This window comes from Tenrec ecaudatus, chromosome 4 (assembly GCF_050624435.1).
Source record: "Tenrec ecaudatus isolate mTenEca1 chromosome 4, mTenEca1.hap1, whole genome shotgun sequence".
In the NCBI taxonomy this organism is placed as follows: Eukaryota; Metazoa; Chordata; class Mammalia; order Afrosoricida; family Tenrecidae; genus Tenrec; species Tenrec ecaudatus.
In genome coordinates this window covers 16357396-16375947 of record NC_134533.1, presented here as the reverse complement: position 1 = coordinate 16375947, position 18552 = coordinate 16357396, and the positions used below count along the sequence as shown (strand labels likewise).

The following is an 18552-nucleotide window of genomic DNA, read 5'->3' as shown; positions in this document are numbered from 1 at the left end:
ACTTGCTTCATTGAAACATTCTTCGTCCCTTTCTTTCTCAGCATCCCCATCCCATATGAGAAGCTATCCCAACCAGGTTCATATGAGGCCTTCTTATGCTTCCTTTATTCTTTGAAGTCCATATTCAACTTGGGTTGAAAGAATACATATATTTAAACTCCTTTTTGTCTCTCTTTCTTGTTATCCCATAGCTGATTTGCAGAGATCAAGGTTTTAATTTCATAGACCAAGGGGACATTTTTTATGAGACCTATATTAGGAAAAGTTCCGTGTTTTATATTTTTCATCTTTGAATCAGCTAGTGTTCAAATACAACACTTTACACCTTCTATTTGAATGTAAAATCTTTGGCAGGACATTGATTCTCTACTAACCATTATTCATCAATAATTCTCCTCAAACTTCATTTTATCAGACTGGATTATTAAGGTCTTAGATTTTCCCAACTTTGGTAGAGACACATGAGCATTTGGAGCCTATGCTATGCCCACCAGGCAATGATAATATTAGTATTTATAGCCTCACCTTTTCAATGAAATCTTAGAATACTCTTGAAAGTTATATAACATTATTAAGTTCTGTTTACTACCAAAGATTCATAAGTTTGTATGGTACTCTATAATTACATATATAGTATGAAGAAGTTTTAAGATACAAGGCTTAAACCCAGGTCTGACAAATGAAAAGTCCTGTACTTTCAGCACTGTCAGTGTTGGAGATTCACGAGCAGCAGGAAGTGTGCAATTATGTAGAATGGTCAATAGAGACTATAATTCAAAAACCATGTCATGGGTCAATTCTGAGATACAGTGACCCTCTGTAGAGCTTGGTGTTGTTAGGTGTCATTGAATCAGTTCTGACTCATAGTTTTTCTTTGAGGTAAATATTTAAGAAGATAGAGAGCCTCAACTCTCTCACAAAGTAGATGATGGGGTTGGACTGCCTACAAACCCAAAATCAAACTTACTGCCATCAAGTCAATGCTGACTCATAGTGACTCCCTGTGGGTTTCTGAGACTAAATTGTTCACGGGAGTGGAAGGCCCAGTCGTTCTCCCACAGAGCTGCTGATGGTTTCCAACCTGTGCCTAGTGCGTGATCACTACACTACCAGGGATCCTCCTATTGTTGAAAGTCTAGCACTTATCTCAGACAGCAGTAGGGATCCTTAAAATAGAGACTCACTCACTCACTCACTCACTCACTCACTCACTCACTCACTCACTCACTCACTCACTCACTGCCGTCCACTCATAGAGACCTCGGGAAGAACTGTCTCTATGTGTTCCCAAGGTTGTAGATATTTCTCCCAAGGTGCTAGTGGGTTGGAACTGTTGACCTAACCCTCTCTGACACCAGGGCTCCAAAATAGAGTATGACTACTGAAAAGACCAATCAGAGTAGATCAATTAAGACCACTCAATAGCTAAAAACATATCCTTCAATCCTTTCTTTTGAAGTTTCATTTTCAATTAGAGACTAACAAATAGTGCACAGGATGAAGTTCTGACCTACTCAGTTAGAATATGACATAGTGCTTTTTTTTTTCTCCAAGCAATATGATGTTTCTGATCTTTAAAGCACATACTGATGGAAATGTTAACATTTCTATTGTCTTACCTCATAGTTTTAGAAAAATGTTTATAATATGTAATCCTGGGCTCAAATAACTTATAATATATATAATTTCACATGGATTACATTACTAAAATTATACATGAAATGAAACACTTACCTTAGTCATATATTAAAAGGGAAAGGCAACTGTAAATCATGAGTTTAAATTCAGAAATGCAGTCATGGAATAATGTTACTAAAGTTCTTTCTCAAAGGCAGGTCAAAAGGCTCCAGTCTCTAAGAGTGGAAAAGATGAGGACAATAGCAGCCAGTCGGGAATCTAGATCGAAGCCCGGTGTGTACCATGCCTTTCCTCTGCCCTTCGATAGGCCATTTACCCTCCTCTTTATGTGCTACATAAACATAACAAATACATGCCATCCACATAAGTCACGGAATTGTGGCTGTAAAGAACAAATGAGGAATGTCTATAAAGAAACTCATGAAGCAGTCATATTTTCAAGTTAGTCAGCATAATATTTTTCTTGCTATTTTCCCTGGTGTGGTCCAACACTTATGCTAATAATCAGTTTTGGGGAAAGTTGGCATGTGTGCCAGCAACTCTCAGCATTGATTTGAATATATGGTCACCTGAAGATCTCTGTATATTGTCTGGTCCCACAAAAATGATGTCATGTGAAGTCATGTTTATATTTCAAAGGATAATATATGGGAACAAATATGGAGTAATCAAAACCTGCAGCTCTCAGGGGCTGTCCCCTTTGAGGCTATCTGCAACTCTACATTTCACTCACCCAGAGAAGAAGCAATTATGCTTCCCCTGGGAAATAAGGGAATATGATGTGTGTGCGCACGTTTGTGCATTTCTTTTATTGTAACTGTTTTTCACTTTCTACTCAAAATGTAATTTACATATGGTAATATCCAAAATATGCAATATAAGATGTTAGTCAAATGTCTATAGTCATACAATACTTTCATAATCACAATGTAATACACTTTCATCATCTTTACAGATTCCCTTCATTTTTTTGTGATGGACTTCTTTCTCAATCACTTTTTCTAGCAACCCTTAAGCTATATTGTGTCTACATAGGATTTCCTTCATAAGAATGTCACGTAAATAGAATCTTACAGTGCAAAAACTTTGAGGCTAGTTTCTTTGAGTTGGCTTAGCACATTTGATGTTTATCCATATTGTTACCCTTATTGGTAATGGGATCTTTTGAATTTCTGCGTTAGATTTCATTTTGAACACCACATTTTGTTTATTAAATCACCAATTGAAGGACAGTTTTGTAAATTTCAATATAAATAAAGTTGTTAAACATTCATTGACCTTTGTGTAAAAGACTTGGATTTGGGATGCTTGGTCATATGTTTAATTGAAGATGTATTTACTAAACTTTTTTTTAAGTGGCTCTATTATTTTTATTTTAGACAAGAATTTATTTAAATTATACCATATTCTTGCTAACATTTGTTATAGTATTTTAATATGATTTTTAAATTATTATTATTTTTGTTCTTTCTCTAAAATGTTTCAATAAATCCCCTTGCAAAAAACTCAAACAAACCAAACAAAGCCATTTGCCTTAGCACAAAATATATGGCATTTTAATAGATTTTACTAGAAGGGAGCCATCCACTTATTTACCTGCACCATTGTAACTGAGCACACACTCCCAAGCTGGTTTATTGTGTTTCATTAAATTTAATGATTATAATAAGCAACAGCATGATTGAGAAAGTATTGAAGTTGTTAAAGTTTTAATTTAGTTGTGTCCACAACCAATGCTCATGGAAGGAGCAATTCTTAAGTCAATGTACTTGATAGGGAAAATTTGCTGCAAAAGACCTCTTTAAAATATTAAGGAGCAAAGACATCACTTTGAGGGCTAAGCCTGACTCAAGCTATGGTTTTTTGTTTGCCTCGTTCCATTTTAAAGCTGGACAATTCGAAAAAACAAATAATTAAAATTTTTAAATTTTGTTGTTGAATAAAATATTTAGAAGAAATTACTACATCTTCATGAAACAAGTTCAAAAGTTTGGTGTCCTTTGCAATTTAGGGGAATAGTTTGTGTGGGATTGGTGTCAGATTTTCTCTGCATGCTTGGTGGGATTCTCTGGTGAAGCTATCTGGTACAGGACTTGTTTATTTGTTTGTTTTTCCTGTGTGGTTTTTAATGACCTGGTCTATTTATTTATTTCATTTAAATAATTAACTTCTTATTTAAAAGACAATTTCATGGGGGGCTCTTACAGCTCTTATAACAATCCATACATCAATTGTATCAAGCATATTTGTACATATGTTGCCATCATTATTTTCTAAAATTTACTTTCTATTGTGCCCTTGGTATCAGCTCCACTTTCTTCCCTCCCCCTCCTCATGACCCCTTGATAAATTATAGATGATTATTATTTTCATATCTTACACTGACCACTGCCTCCCTTCCCCCATGGTTTCTGTTGTTCATTCTCGTGGGGGGTGGTGTGATGGTGATTACGATCGATCATTGCAATTGGTTTTCTCTTCTCCCCTCTTCACCCTCCTCTACTCTTCCCACTTTCCTCCTACCCTCTTGGTATTGCTACTCCCATTCCATGTGTCCTGAGCTCTTATCTCTTATCTGTACCTGTGCACATGCTCTGGGCTAGCCCACAGTGAAAGGCAAGGTAGGGGTCATAACACTGTCAGATGAGGAAGCCTCAAGAAACCAGAGGAATATTATGTGCATCACCGATGCTTTACTGCGCCCTGGTTGGCTTATCCCTTCCTTGGGACACTTCTGTGGGGGTATGTCCCATTGTTTACAGATGAGTTTTGGGTCTCTGCTTCAACCCTCCTCATTCTCAACAATGTTTTTGTTTGTTTGTTTGGGACCTTCTTATGTCTGTCACCCAATCGTTTCAACACTCATGCTGGTGTGCTTCTTCCATGAGGGCTTGTTGTTTCTCGGCTAGTTGGCCACTTGTTCAACATCAAGTCTTTAAAGCCCCAGAGATATATTTTTGGATAGCAGGCCACCATCAGCTTTTCAACCACATTTGCACATGCACCCATTTTGTATTCAGCGACTGTGCTGGGAGGGTGAGTTTCTCAGAATTCCAGGTTCTTAGAACAAAATATTCTTGAATTGAGGGAGGGTATGAGCAGAAGCTCGAAGCCCATCCACTACCTCTGTGTACTGTCATATAAGTATATGGAGATACGCCAATACCTCTACTTTTATGAATGAATGAATTTACATATGTACACACCTATGCTCATGCCTCTATCCATAGCTTTGCTTCCTAGATCTTTCCTCTGTTTCCTTTTACGTTCCTCCTACCCCACCATCAAGCTTGCCCTCTTCCTTCTCTTAGCAATTTCTCTCAGCTAGATTGTTGTTGCTCCAACACTTCCAGTATCTCTATGTCCTCATGATTGATGATTTTCATTGCCTAGGTATTTACCCTGTCTATGGTGTTGTTTGCTCACCACTCCCTTCCCTTACCTTCTTCTCCTCCCAAGTCCCTCCATTACCATCGTTCCAGTGGCTTTCTTCTTGAGTTTGTTTCCCAAGTTTAGCTTATATAAGAAGGCGAACTAAAAGTAGCACAGACCAAACAAACAAGAAACAAAAGATTGAATAAAAAGAGAAAAGGAAAAAAAAGAGATAATAAGAACTAGCAAAAAAAAAACAACCAAATAAACAAGAGGCATACAAAATTCTACATCTGTCGGCTTACCTTGATGACTGTCTTCTCACTGGTTTGGGGGGGCATTCCGGGAGGTGCCCCTCCTAGCCTGAAGTCTACTTTGGGGGCTCCTCGGGGGTTTTGTTGGCCTGGTCTATTTACTCTTTAGTTATGAGTCTTTTCACATTTTCTACATCAGTTGGTATTAATTTAGATAGGTAGTGTTTTTCTAAGGTTTCATTCATTTCATCTAAGTTTATATATTTGCTGTCATACAATTGTTCAAAGTATGGCTTTTATCTTTTAAATTTAGCTTGGTTTTGTTGTGATAGCACCCCTTTCATCTTTTATTTTTCATATCTGCAGATTCTTCATTTTCTTGTTAAATTTTCAAGTGCTTTATGAATTTTGTTAATCCTTTTAAAGAGCCACATTCTTGTCTCAACTTTTTTTCAGAATCATTTATTTTATGCTGGTGGCTGAAGGTTGATTTTATATATTTATTTTTCTAGTTACTGAAGATGTTGGATTAAGGTGTTGATTTGCTTTCCCCTTTTTGGATGTATGCATTTTTTTTTGCCCTTTAAGTATTGCTTTTTCTATTTCCCATTGACTTGAGTATGTTGTATTTTCATTCTTGTTTGTTTCATTCCATATTTCTTCAATTAATCAGTAGTTTTGAAGGAAAGTGTTGTCCAGTTTTCATGGATTTGGTTTCCGTGCCTTGATCTTTCAATGTTGATTTATAATTTTGCAGGGCTGTCGTAGGATAAATCGATATACGATATCATGATGTTTTGGAATTTTTGAAAACTTCTTTTGTGATCTAAGATGTGCTATATTCTAGACAATGTTCCATGAACACTGGAAGAGAATGTATATTATAGTGTTAGGTGGAGTGTTTTGTGCATGTTTAAGAATTAAGTAGGTTACTTTTGCAGGATATCTTTTCTTTCTGTAATGCATTTCTTCCCAATATATAGTCCTGCCTTCAGAGTGGCTTTTGATGTCTCCTTGTATTATTGTAGTATTATCTTTTTCTTTTGGCAACTCTATAAACGTTTGATGAATATTTTTGAGGGTTTTTATTGGGTGAAACAATTAAGCAGAAAACTTAAGGGTGTGAGGGAAATTTATGAGCAGAAGAATCAGCAGGGAAAATCTCTGAGATAGTAACATTTTAAAATTGTCCAGGAAAAACAAGAGAATGAGTGTGAATTGAATGAGATGAATGAGCAACAGAGTGAGGAGGCATGATACAGGTATATCTCACCCAGAACTACAGTCTCCATCAATGGGTGACACTAGCTGGTTTACATCATTTCATATAATGAATATGGTTACTTTTATCACTAGTCTCAATATTTTTGTTTTTTAAATGATATGTGAAGAGTTAGTAGTGAAGCATGGGTAAGTTAAAAAATGCTCTTGTTATACATTTCATTTTATTGTACCTCAACCTTTTTCTTTATAAAATCATCATGTGACCATACAGCTTCTATCAAAAGATGTAGTGAAGGTACAAATATTACTTCCTTTATTATGTTCCATCAAAAATACTTTTAAAGCAAATAACACGTGTCAGGCAATTTGGCTATCTGTGAATCCCTCACATGTTGATTTAATAAGCATGTCATACCCATATTGTTACATGTTGCCAACTTCAATTTATTTTACTGTTCATAGGAAGTAATGTTACTAGGATAAACTGATCTCATGGAAATTTCTTTTAAGGTAAGTAAATTCCTAAACCAAGGACCACCAAGGGTGAACTGCATGGACTAATGATGGTAACGGAATGTCGCGTCACCACCAGAGTGTGAATGCGTGTAAACTTTGAAGTTTGTGAGTATGAAATGACCCTAGGCAGGAACCTACAAGAATAAGATGTTGTTTTTAGTTTTATTGCCTTCATAAATCTTAAAAATTAGGCATAAGTTTAATAAGCAATATCTTTGAAATGGACAAATAAAAGTCACTGGAAGAAATGATGCTTTCATCTCAAAACAGGCCATTTTAGCTACTATCTTACATAGGTTGGAACAGAAATTCTTTATGACCTAGCAATCCAACTGCTGGGTATGTGACCTGTACATGTAAGATCCACAGAACAAAAACACATAAATGCACCCATGTTCCCCACAGCACTGTTCACAAAGCAAGAAGATGGAAGCAACCTAAATGTCTGTCGGTAGAGGAATGGTGCAAACACAGAATAGTATACAGGTTTTTATGCATCTCAAAAGAAGAAGCAGAAGCAGAAGAAGAAGAAGCAGATGTAGCAGTAGAAGAAGGAAGAAACAAAGAAAAAAGAAGAAAAGATTAAACCAAGAAGTCTCTTGTGGCATAAATCATCCTGGAGAACATTTAGAATGAATGAAATAAGTCAATCAAAAAGCAAAATATTGTATGATTTCCCTGCTATAAAGAAGAAGAAAAGTCTTTCATATGAAAGGAAACAGACTTTGGAGGTTACTACTCTTAGGTGGGTAAGGGAGAAAAGCTGAGGCAGGAGACTAGAAGGGATTGATAGACATGAAACTGAGTGAAGGGGGAGATAGCAATCCATAAGAGGGAGAAGTTCTGACTATAAAATTAGTAAAAAAATTCCCTGAAAAAAAATCTTGCCTAGCTGTATAGCATATCGTATATTTACCCATATTTTCAAAACATCACAGCACATCTATCCCTTCTTATTAAAATGAACAACCACAATGTGTACTTTTAAATGGGCATGGGCACTCTTTTGACAATCAACATTGTCTTTAATTTTTCTTTTTTTTGCTGCAAAAGGAAGCTTTATTGTTTCCATTTGGTCCCCAGCTGGGGGGAAGGGCTCCAGGACAGGGGCGCTGAGGACGGGTTCAGGCAGAGGGGCTTAGGCCGGCCGTTGGGAGGCAGAGGGCCCCTGGCAGGTGGCTCGGCGCCGCAGGTTCCTAGTCGTCTTTGCGAGTGAGCCTCTGGAAGAGATACTCGCCCAGGCCGGCCTGGGGGCTGGCCACCCTGCGGAGGTTGGTCAGGTGGTCGCCCAACTTCTTGAGGAGTTTCACCTCCTTGTCCAGGAAGTGGTTCTCCAGAAAGTCACAGAGATGAGGGTCGGCGTGAGTGGACCCCACGGCATGCAGGTCCAGAAGAGCCTGGTTGAGTTTTTTCTCCAGGGCTAGGGCAGCTTCCATGGCGTCCAGGGTTCGACCCCACTCATCTTGAGAAGGCTTCTGCACATCCTGGAAGAGGGCGCGGCCACCGCGCTGGTTCTGCAGCTTCCAGAGACGCTCGGCCCCTTCCCGCTTCTCCTTCGCCAGCTTGCGGAAGACGTGCCCCCCCGCCTTCCAAGGCCACGTCGTCGCGGTCCAAAAAGAAGCCCAGAGAAAGGTAGGTGTAAGAGGCCTGCAGGTGCAGGTTGACCAGACGGTGGACGCTGGCCTCCGCGTCGGCGGAATAATTCTGACGGACCTGAGAGCTCATGATGCGTCGGTATGGAGGTCACCACACGCCAAATAAAAGTGTCCGCTGGTCCCAAGAGGAGGGGCTGGCCGAGAAGATGGTCCCCAAGTTACTTCCGGAAAGAAACCTGTTGCGTGGCGGAGGGTTGGCGGCAGGGAGTCCCCGGATCTGTTCCGTTCAAACACTGTTGAAGCAAGACACAGATCCACGGGACCACGGGGCGAGCTTAGCCCATTGTCTTTAATTTCACAACACTCACAGTGTAACCAAAGGCAACTGTGAAGCAAACCGTATGCTCAGTGGTGGTAATGGCTACAATGTTTATACCTAAAGAGCTACAGCCCTTGTGTCCAGAGTATCAAAGAGCCGCATAACCTTGTTATGTAAATTACATCCATTGCAGATATATCAAGTTCATAAACGTCTTCAATGATGAAGTTGTGGAATTTCACAGTGTTTTTGTTTGCAGCCATCTGGAAATTGCTGGTCAATGTAACTCTCATTCTTAGAAAAGGTCTTTATTTTTCATAATTTTAGAAATCCAGGTGAAGCACAATTTGAAATCTGGGATTCCTCTTTTCTTTGCCAGAAGATTTGTTTGATTTCATTGACACTGTGGAGAGAGCTTGATTATTTTTCCTCCCACTTCAGCAAAATACTCATTTTGTTGAAGTCGTTTTCCAAATCTGATCATTTCGCTTTGGATCACGATGTACACAGTGTCAGATTCATTTCCTCATCTCCCTTTTCCCCTTCTCTAGTCATAAATGGACAACTTTCCAGCCTGGATTTTCTCAGTGCCTTCCTGTTACTAGTGTGTATAGCCCTAGCAATGCCTTGCAATTTGAAATGGTAGAAATTGTGTTTAATTCCTGACATGATTCTAAAGAGTTCTACGGTTTTGTTTTGTAAGCTGAAAACATGCCCAATATATGTGGTAACTCTAAAGAGATTGCAAAATTACAATATGAGGTATTCAAGAGCAGAGGCTAATTTTATATACTCAGAATTACAGGACTAAAATGCTTCATGATCATTGATCAAAGAGATTTTTGCTAATAAATTACAATTAAATTATGAAGCAAGCAGATGTACCATGGCTTAATTGTTTTCACACAGATGAACTGATAATATGTTTGCCTTTCAACTTTTGAGCCAAGAATAATCTTACTGCAGCTTTGTTTTGTTTATTACTCTAATTAACATCTAGGGTTTGTAGATGGCTATGATTATATGTCAATGCAGATTATGTTGAGGTTCCAATTGGACACTGTTCAGTGCCATTTATGCCAGTGCATGTTTTGCCTTCTTTACACATCCATTTGATAGCCTTTAATCTACGGACAAGCTGAAGTAGGTTTAAAATGGTGACTGGTGACTCAAAAGCATCAGGGATATGATGATCAATTTAAATTAATAAACACCAAGAGACAAACTAAATTGCTCACTCTAAAAATATCAGGGTTCTGAGAAATATTCAGAGGAGAGGAAAGTTGGCGCTCAGGTAAGCAGCCCATACTGGAAGCTCTATGGTGAACAGTGAGTCTGGTGTCCAGGAGGACTAGTGGGAGGAATCTGGTAAGTGAAAAGACCTCCACGACAGCCCAGAGCGCTTGCAGGAGGGATTCCTCCTCCATGTCTGCCTTTCTCCAGGGCCCCCAGAGATCTGCTACCTGATCCCTGGGATTTTCCAGCCTGAGCCACCATACTGCTTCTACTGCCATGGTCGCCACCCACTGACCCCTCCACTAACACTGCACAGCCTGGTAACCACAAAAGAGTTGGACAGCTGCCCTGCCGAGAACCCCCACAGCTATGTCTGGACCCCCAAATAGCAGCTGTTCACCCACAGCACTCCCCTAAGGGAACTACTCGCTTCTCCCGTGGTTCCCCTCTCTCCATGTGGTGGAAGTCCCACTGCCAAGCTCTGGTCCCTCCTCCATCCACCCAGGGCACCAGGAACTGACCTACAGTCCACCTGCATCAAGTTGGGTCCACAGCGCCTGCGGAGGCCTTCCACACTATTGAGTGAGACCCCTACAACAGCCATGTCTATAGTGTCCACCGGGTGTAGAGGCCGCCGACAGCACATCTCAACATTTCCCCAGCCTTCCCAGTCTGCAAGGAGCATCAGAGAGTAGATCAATGTGCCAGAAGCATCTCTCCCCCACATCTAGCCTAGCTCCAGAACACAGGGCATAAGAGAGTCAGACCCTGGGTGTCCCTGGCCCATGCCAGCCAAATCACCTCAGACCCCAACAAGGCCACAACCCACTGATTGGCCCCCTCAGCCTGCACCCAGAGCTCCACCCCTACTGCCTCCCACAGGAGCAGTGGTCTGTCTCACATCAGCACAGCGCGCCCACCTGCAGCAGCGGCAGCTGCTCCCACCAGTGTCCGGCACCTCGACACTGTGGAGGCTTTCCTCTGGCACTTGTACCAGGGGCAGTGAGGTTGTTTCTGCCTTAGCTTAGCACCACTCCCATGGCAGTGAGGCCTCCCCAACAGTTGTCTTCCATTAGGTGCCTTAAAAGAAAAAGAAAAGGCTGCAAATCGTAGCCTGAGAGTCCAGACCAACTCAGCCCAGGGTCATATAGAGCATCCAGCCTCACTCTTGTCACTGAGGATCTTCACCGCCCTTGGCCACTGAGTCACTGTGGAACCCTGCCTAGACAGCAGTAGGACCCAACACCATAGTAGACCACAGGCAACCCTGGAAAACAGTAACACCAAGAAGGAGCTCAAGGCCCCTTGGGCTCCCAGAAACGTGGCCCCCATCTCTATAAAATTGCCACAGTAGCAGCAGCATACAGGAACAATCTCAACAACAACAACACTATGTAAGACAGGGTTCTCTAGAGAGACAAAACCAGATTGCTAGTAATTATATCAATAATTATATATATATATTTATATAGATATAAAACACAAGAAATCAACAGTTAAATTATAAAGCAGTTGTATAGATAGATAAAAAACACAAGAAATCAACAGTTAAATAATAAATCAGTACAAATGGCTCAGTACAATTCAAATGTGTTAGACAGTTGTGAGATACTGGAAGTCCCTGAAGTCTTGAGAGCCGCCAGATAGTCCTCTGTAGAGAATTCCAGCTATCCGATTACAGGCAGCTAACAGCAAGGCGGGTGATCAACAGTCAGCCAGGTCACCAACAGTCAGTCCCTAGCTCAAGAGATGTAAATTCAAATTGTGTGGCGAAGCAGGTCTTAAAGGAACCTCAAAGTACAGTGACACAGTCCACAGGTTAGGTGTCCCACAGGCAGTGTAGGTTGCAAATTGAGGCAAAGAACAAGCAAGGAGCCGCACACTGGTCCAATGATTAAAGAGTGAGAGACAAGAAGGTGAGGTTCGCCAAGCCACTTATCTCTCCAACCCTTCAATTAATCCTACATGTGTTTATCAGCCAGGCTGCACAATAAATTATCTCAATCCACCCCTTGCCAACCTGGCACCTGTAAACAATTATTTAGCCATATATAATTATATGATTTCCAGACATTGATGAAATCACACTTATCTGTATCATCAATCATTTATCATACATATAAATGAAAATGCACCGAGTCCAATTGTATCTGATATATCATACTTGAACAAAGGAAAGATATGCAATAAGCACATAAAAAGAAAATACATTGACAATTACAAACCTCACTTTTGCAATTGATCACATGGTCGTAATTGATAGATAGACGTACCTTCTTCTACTATCCATTCTGAATTACCTTTGCCCTCAGCAAGAAACTCAGCTGTCTGTGGATTTTTGCATGGTGGGGTGACCCAGACCTTCATTCCTGAGGGGTCTGGGCCATTATAAGTCCTGTCAGGATTGGGTTACTGTAATTTACCATTTACCATTTACCATCACAGGGCATGGTAGCACTAAGAGTCGGCCCTTGGGATCTCCTGGATTCCAGACATATTCTTCTTTACCTCCATTATGTAACACCAGTCCAATTTCTCCTTGGTAATCAGGATCAGTCACACCACTTAGTACAGTGACACTCTTCCTGACCTGTTGATCCAAAGGCATGAGAAGCCCAAAGTAGCCAGGGGGCATTCTCAGCTGCCAGTTCAGTGGAATCCGTGCTGTGTTTCCAGGTGGGAGAGTTCTTCCTTTGGGACCAGGACTTCCAGGCCTGAGGAACACAGGGTTTCTGGGACAGGAAGCAAAAATGCTGCAAGGGGATCACTAGGAGTAATAGTGAGTGGTGCCACTCCAGCTTCCACCCCTCGGTTCCTGGACCCATTAATTCTGGCTATTCGAGACACAGCACCGTATATTGGCCACTGATTGAGAGCATATACAGCTTTCTGAAGAACATTGCCACAGCCCTGCAAGTTGTTGCCACCTAATTGGCACAATAATTGTGTCTTTGGGAGCCCATTCCATTGCTCTATCAAGCCGGCAGCTTCAGGATGATGAGGAACATGATATGACCAGTGGATTCCATGGGAATGGGCCCATTGCCGCACTGTATTTGCTGTAAAGTGAGTTCCTTGATCTGAAGCAATGCTATGTGGGATGCCATGCCGGTGGGTGAGGCATTCTGTAAGTCCACGAATAGTAGTTTTGGCAGAAGCATCACGTGCAGGGAAGGCAAATCCATATCCAGAGTAGGTGTCTATTCCAGTAAGAACAAAATGCTGTTCCCTCCATGATGGAAGTGGTCCTATGTAATCAACCTGCCACCAAGTTGCTGGTTGATCTCCCCAAGGAATGGTCCCATATCGTGAACTTAATGTTGGTTTCTGTTGCTGGAAATGGGACACTCAGCAGTGGCAGTTGACAAGTCAGCCTTGGTGAGTGGAAGTCCATGTTGCTGTGCCCATGCATAACCTCCATCCCTGCCACCATGTCCACTTTGTTTATGTGCCCATTGGGCGATAACAGGAGTAGCAGAGCAAAGAGAGGACCAGTTTCCACAGCACGTGTCATCTTATCCACTTGAATATTAAAGTCCTCCTCTGCAGAGGTAATCCATTGGTGAGCGTTCGTGTGAAATGCAATTACCTTTACTTTCTTGGCCCATTCAGAGAGGTCTATCCACATACCTCTTCCCCACATCTCCTTGTCACCAATTTTCCAATCATGGTCCTTCCAATTCCCTAACCATCCAGTCAAGCCATTAGACACAGCCTATGAATCAGTATACAGTCTCACATCTGGCCATTTTTCCTTATATGCAAACTGAACGGCCAGGTGCACTGCTCAAAGTTCTGCCCATTGGGAAGATTTCCCTTCTCCGCTGTCCATCAGGGAGATCCCAGAAAGGGGCTGTAGTGCTGCTGCTGTCCACTTATGAGTGGCACCTGCATATCATTCAGAGACATCTATAAACCAAGCATGCCGTTTTTTGGTCTTCAGTTAAAGTATGGCAAGGAATTCCCCAGGAGGCTATAGGTACAGACTGGGAGAAAGAAGGTAATGTGACAGGAGTGGAGACTGTGGGCATTTGGGCTACTCCTTCATGCAGCTTACTTGTCCCTTCATGTCCTGCTTTGGCCCAATCTCGTATATACCACTTTAATTTAACAATGGAGTGTTGCTGCGCACATCCAACTTTATGATTCCGTGCGTCAGTCAATACCCAGTTCGTGATAGGTAGTTCAGGCCTGACTTGGAGGCCCATGGTGAGGCGTTCAGTGTCCACCAAGGCCCAGTAACAGGCCAACAGCTGTTTTTCAAAGTGGGAGTAGTTATCTGCAGAGAATGGCAGGACTTTACTCCAAAATCCCAACGGTCTACACATTGATTCACCAATAGGGGTCTGCCAAAGACTCCACACTGTATCTTTATCTACAACTGACACCTCTAGCATCATTGAGTCAGCTGGATCATATGGTTCCAGGGGCAAACAGCTTGCACAACAGCCTGAACTTGTTGAAGAACCTTTTCTTGTTCTGGACCCCACTCAACACTGGAGGCTTTTCATGTCACTTGATAAATAGGTCGAAGTAGAACACCCAAGTGAGGGATATGTTGCCTCCAAAATCCGAAGAGGCCCACTAGGCATTGTGCCTCCTTTTTAGTCGATGTGGGCGCCAAATGAAATAGCTTATCCTTCACTTAGTAGGTGTATCTTGACATGCCCGACACCACTTGACCCCTAGAAATGCATTCTGGACCTGGGGAAATAACCACAGGATGGGTCAGGGAGCCCACTAGACTCATAGTGAGGCATACCTGAGCTACAACTCCAAAGATAAATTGACCTCCATAAGCCCCCACTCTGACTGGTGGGCCTATGAAACACTTTGGGTCTCATGGAACTAGTGTCATTTCTGAGCCAGTGCCCAGTAATCCCTGAAAAGTTTGATTATTTCCTTTCCCCCAAAGAACAGTCATTCTTGTGAAAGGCCGCAGGTTCCTTAGGGGAAGGGTAGAAGAAAGACTAACAGTATAGACTTTTCGGTGATGTATCAGGATCCTCTTTCAAAAGGACCTGACCTCCCCCTCATTCAAGGGGTTGTAGGTCTGTAAACTGGCTCAGGTCTGGGAACTGATTGAGCGATCATGACTGTCTATTCTGCTGTTCACCTGATCTACCATGCTTCCGCTTGTATAGATCATGTAAATATTTAATAGGTTTCCCAGCTATTTCATTCCTAGGCACACCGTGGCCAAGTAGTCAATGCCATAATTCCATACAAGACATGTTGTAATCACTACAGAAACCTTGTTGTCTATTATGACGATGCCCTATCAGTCCCAAAGTGGGCAAATGTCAGAGTTCGCTTAGGGCACTGCCCACTGTTAATCTTGTTGCACATAAAATAGCAATTACAGTAGTCTTAAGAGATGCTTGGGCCCACTTTACAAACTTGTTCATTGTGGTTGTGGTAAAGGGTATGTCCTCAGGACACCCCCGTTTTGGGTCTATGGGAATATCCTGATACATCCATTCCAACATACCATTTCTCTAAGCTTTTGGATGCCTTCTTTAACAGTGTACCAAGGTAGGTCAGGTACTTCAAGTTGGTCAAATTTAGGTCATCTTGCAGTCCATGGTTCATTGAACCAACCAAATAAAGAATTAGAACCTCTCTTAGCCTCTCTGGCAGAGACATTGAAAGAAGAGTCTGTACTTATGGGTCCCATATCCAGAAACTCAGACCAGTCTAATATTACATTCCGTGCACCAGTATCCCACAGGCTTAGTAACCATCCCAGGGATATTCCCCAGGCTTCCACTTTCACATATTTGAAAACTCAAGTAGATCTTTATGAGTATAGCGTGCTTCTTCTTGGGTAATCATCTCAAATCTGCTAGTCTATACCCGAGGCATGGTTTCGAGGCTTTGAGACCATCCCTCTCCTTAATCACATTTTCCATTTTAAGACGGATCAGCTAACCAGTTTCCCTATAATTCCCATTCCTACAGAACTCCTGGAAAATATCAAACACTCAGAGCCTCTCCTTTAACCAGCACCCCATCTATCGGTGGTGCTACTATGGTTATTATCTTTGCTATTTCACACCATGGATTAGTAAGCAGAATTATCCATGCTTAGGGGTGTTGAAGTAGCTTTACCATTATTAAGAATAATCAGTCTGGAGAGCCAATTTAAGAAATCCATATTTATGATTTTATTTCACTAGAAGCACTCCTGGTATCAAAATGTATTAGACAGTGATCTCTAGATAGACTAAACCAGATTGCTAGTGTATATAGCAACACAACACAAGAACACTTTGTCTAACACCTGGTATTCTGTGATGCTCACCCTCCTGAAATTATCGCTGAAGACAAAAGGGGTGCATAAGTAAATGTGATGACGAAAGCTGATGGTGCCCAGCTATAAAAGATATGTCTAGCATCTTAAAGGCTTTCAGTTAAACCAGTGACCAGAGAAGCAATAAACCCATATGAGAGAAGCACACATGCCTGTGCGATCATGAAGTGTCAGTGGAATCAGGTACCAGGCACCAGAAGACACCCCCACCCCTGAACTCCCTCGTCATAACCCCCCCCCCAAAAAAAAACATTGCTAAGATCAAAGAAGCTTGAAGCTTGTACTCAAACCCATCTGTAGACAATAGAACATTCCCCTCAGAGAGGGGCCACAAGGAATGGATGAGTCAACCAATCTGCAGAACAACACTGATGAAACACACAATGTTTCTCTGGTTCTTTGAGGCTTCCTCACTTTCCATTATCATGACCCCAGTCCTGCCTTTCAGTTCTGACTAGACCGGAATATGTACACTAGTACAGATAAGAGCTCATGACACAGGACATATAGATCATACAGACTCTCAGGAACAGAATTGAGAGTGGCAATACCAAGAGAATAGAAAGAAGGTGGGGGGTGGGGGAGAAAAGAAAGGGGGAACAGATCCCAATAATGAACGCATAATTCCTCTCTCTACCCCAGGGGGATAAACAACAGAAATGTATGTGAAGAGAGACTGTTTGGTGTAAGATATGAAAACATTAATTTATAATTTATCAAGGGGTCAGGAGGGGGTAAAGTGGGAAGGAAAGAAAAAAGAGGGGCTGAAACCAAGGTCTCAAGTAGAAAGTAAATGTCTGGAAAATGATAATGGCATCATATGGACCAATATGCTTGACACAATTGATGCATGAAATGTTATAAGAGTTGTACGGATCCCCCAATAAAATGATTTAAAAACCTAAACTCAACATAGTCCACTTACCTCATTTAACAATCTCAGTCAGGGACCCTGCATATGCTATCATTTCAGGGCTTTGTGTGTCCTAAAGACATTTATGCTCCCAGTAACATATGGAAAAGTACATTTGTAAGGAATAAGAAATTGTGTCACATGTAAGCAGCAGGTTTTAAAAACATCGATTAAACCATTCTGAGACTTTTATTCTCATTGTGGTGCTAAATATTAGAAGAGTTTTGTTTCTTCTAAGAACAAGCTTTTAAAAATGATGCTGTGAGTCTTCAGATGTGCACAAAGACAGACAGAAGGTGTATAAAGCAGGGATGGATAGAAAAAAGATGTTAATGTGCAGTTATGATACAAAACTGAAGTCCTGTACTAACCACGCATTTTTCTTATGTCCTCAGAGTGGTCACCAGCCTTATAATAATTTGTACGTCAGCATACCTAAATGTTTCCCACATAGCTCACAGAGTTTTGCCTGTGAAAAGGAAATGAAGAAAGAGCTATAGAAGAACTCATGAAGGAGTTATTATTACTAAGGGGTTGTTTAGGATTTGTTTCCTTGGCTGTGGTTGAAGACTCACTGTGAACGCTCAATTTTGGGAAGGCGAGCATGTATGCTAACAACCGTATGAATTTGAGTAAATGATTTGCATGTAAACTAGACCCTCCAAATATGTCACTTGGGGTGAGGTTGCAATTTAATAAGCTAATGCTAGGGAATCAGGAGGGATTTTTAAAGTCTTAGGATTCTCCAGAGATGCAGCTCTGAAAATATCTATAGCTCTTAGTCTCATTTTCCTAGAGGGAAAGCAATTATAGTCCCTCTGGTGACCAGTCTTGATATGTTTGCATTCATAATTTTATGCATTTATTATTTTGAATATTCTAATTAAAATATAATTTATATACAGTAAACACAATTTACTGTGAATAATTGTAATACTTTTATCAAATTGCCATATCATGTTACTATTATGACCATCACAATATAGAAGAGTTTCCATAGCAAAACAAATTTCCCAAGTTTTTTTCCTTTTTCTCAAGTATCTTCCCTGGCAAACACTAATCATAGACCATACTAGTTCAATGTGTCAGCAATGAAAATAATTCAAAATCTGGTCTCTATGAAGAAAATAGTGCTGTTCAGATTGGAGGAAGCCTCGTTAACAAACTTTAAC

General features: G+C 41.1%; 1 pseudogene; it reads right to left on the bottom strand.

Annotated features, from left to right (window-relative positions):
• Positions 1-8200: 8200 nt before the first annotated feature.
• LOC142446339 (ferritin light chain-like) lies at positions 8201-8916 on the bottom strand (annotated as a pseudogene).
• Between the last annotated feature and the right edge of the window lie 9636 nt (positions 8917-18552).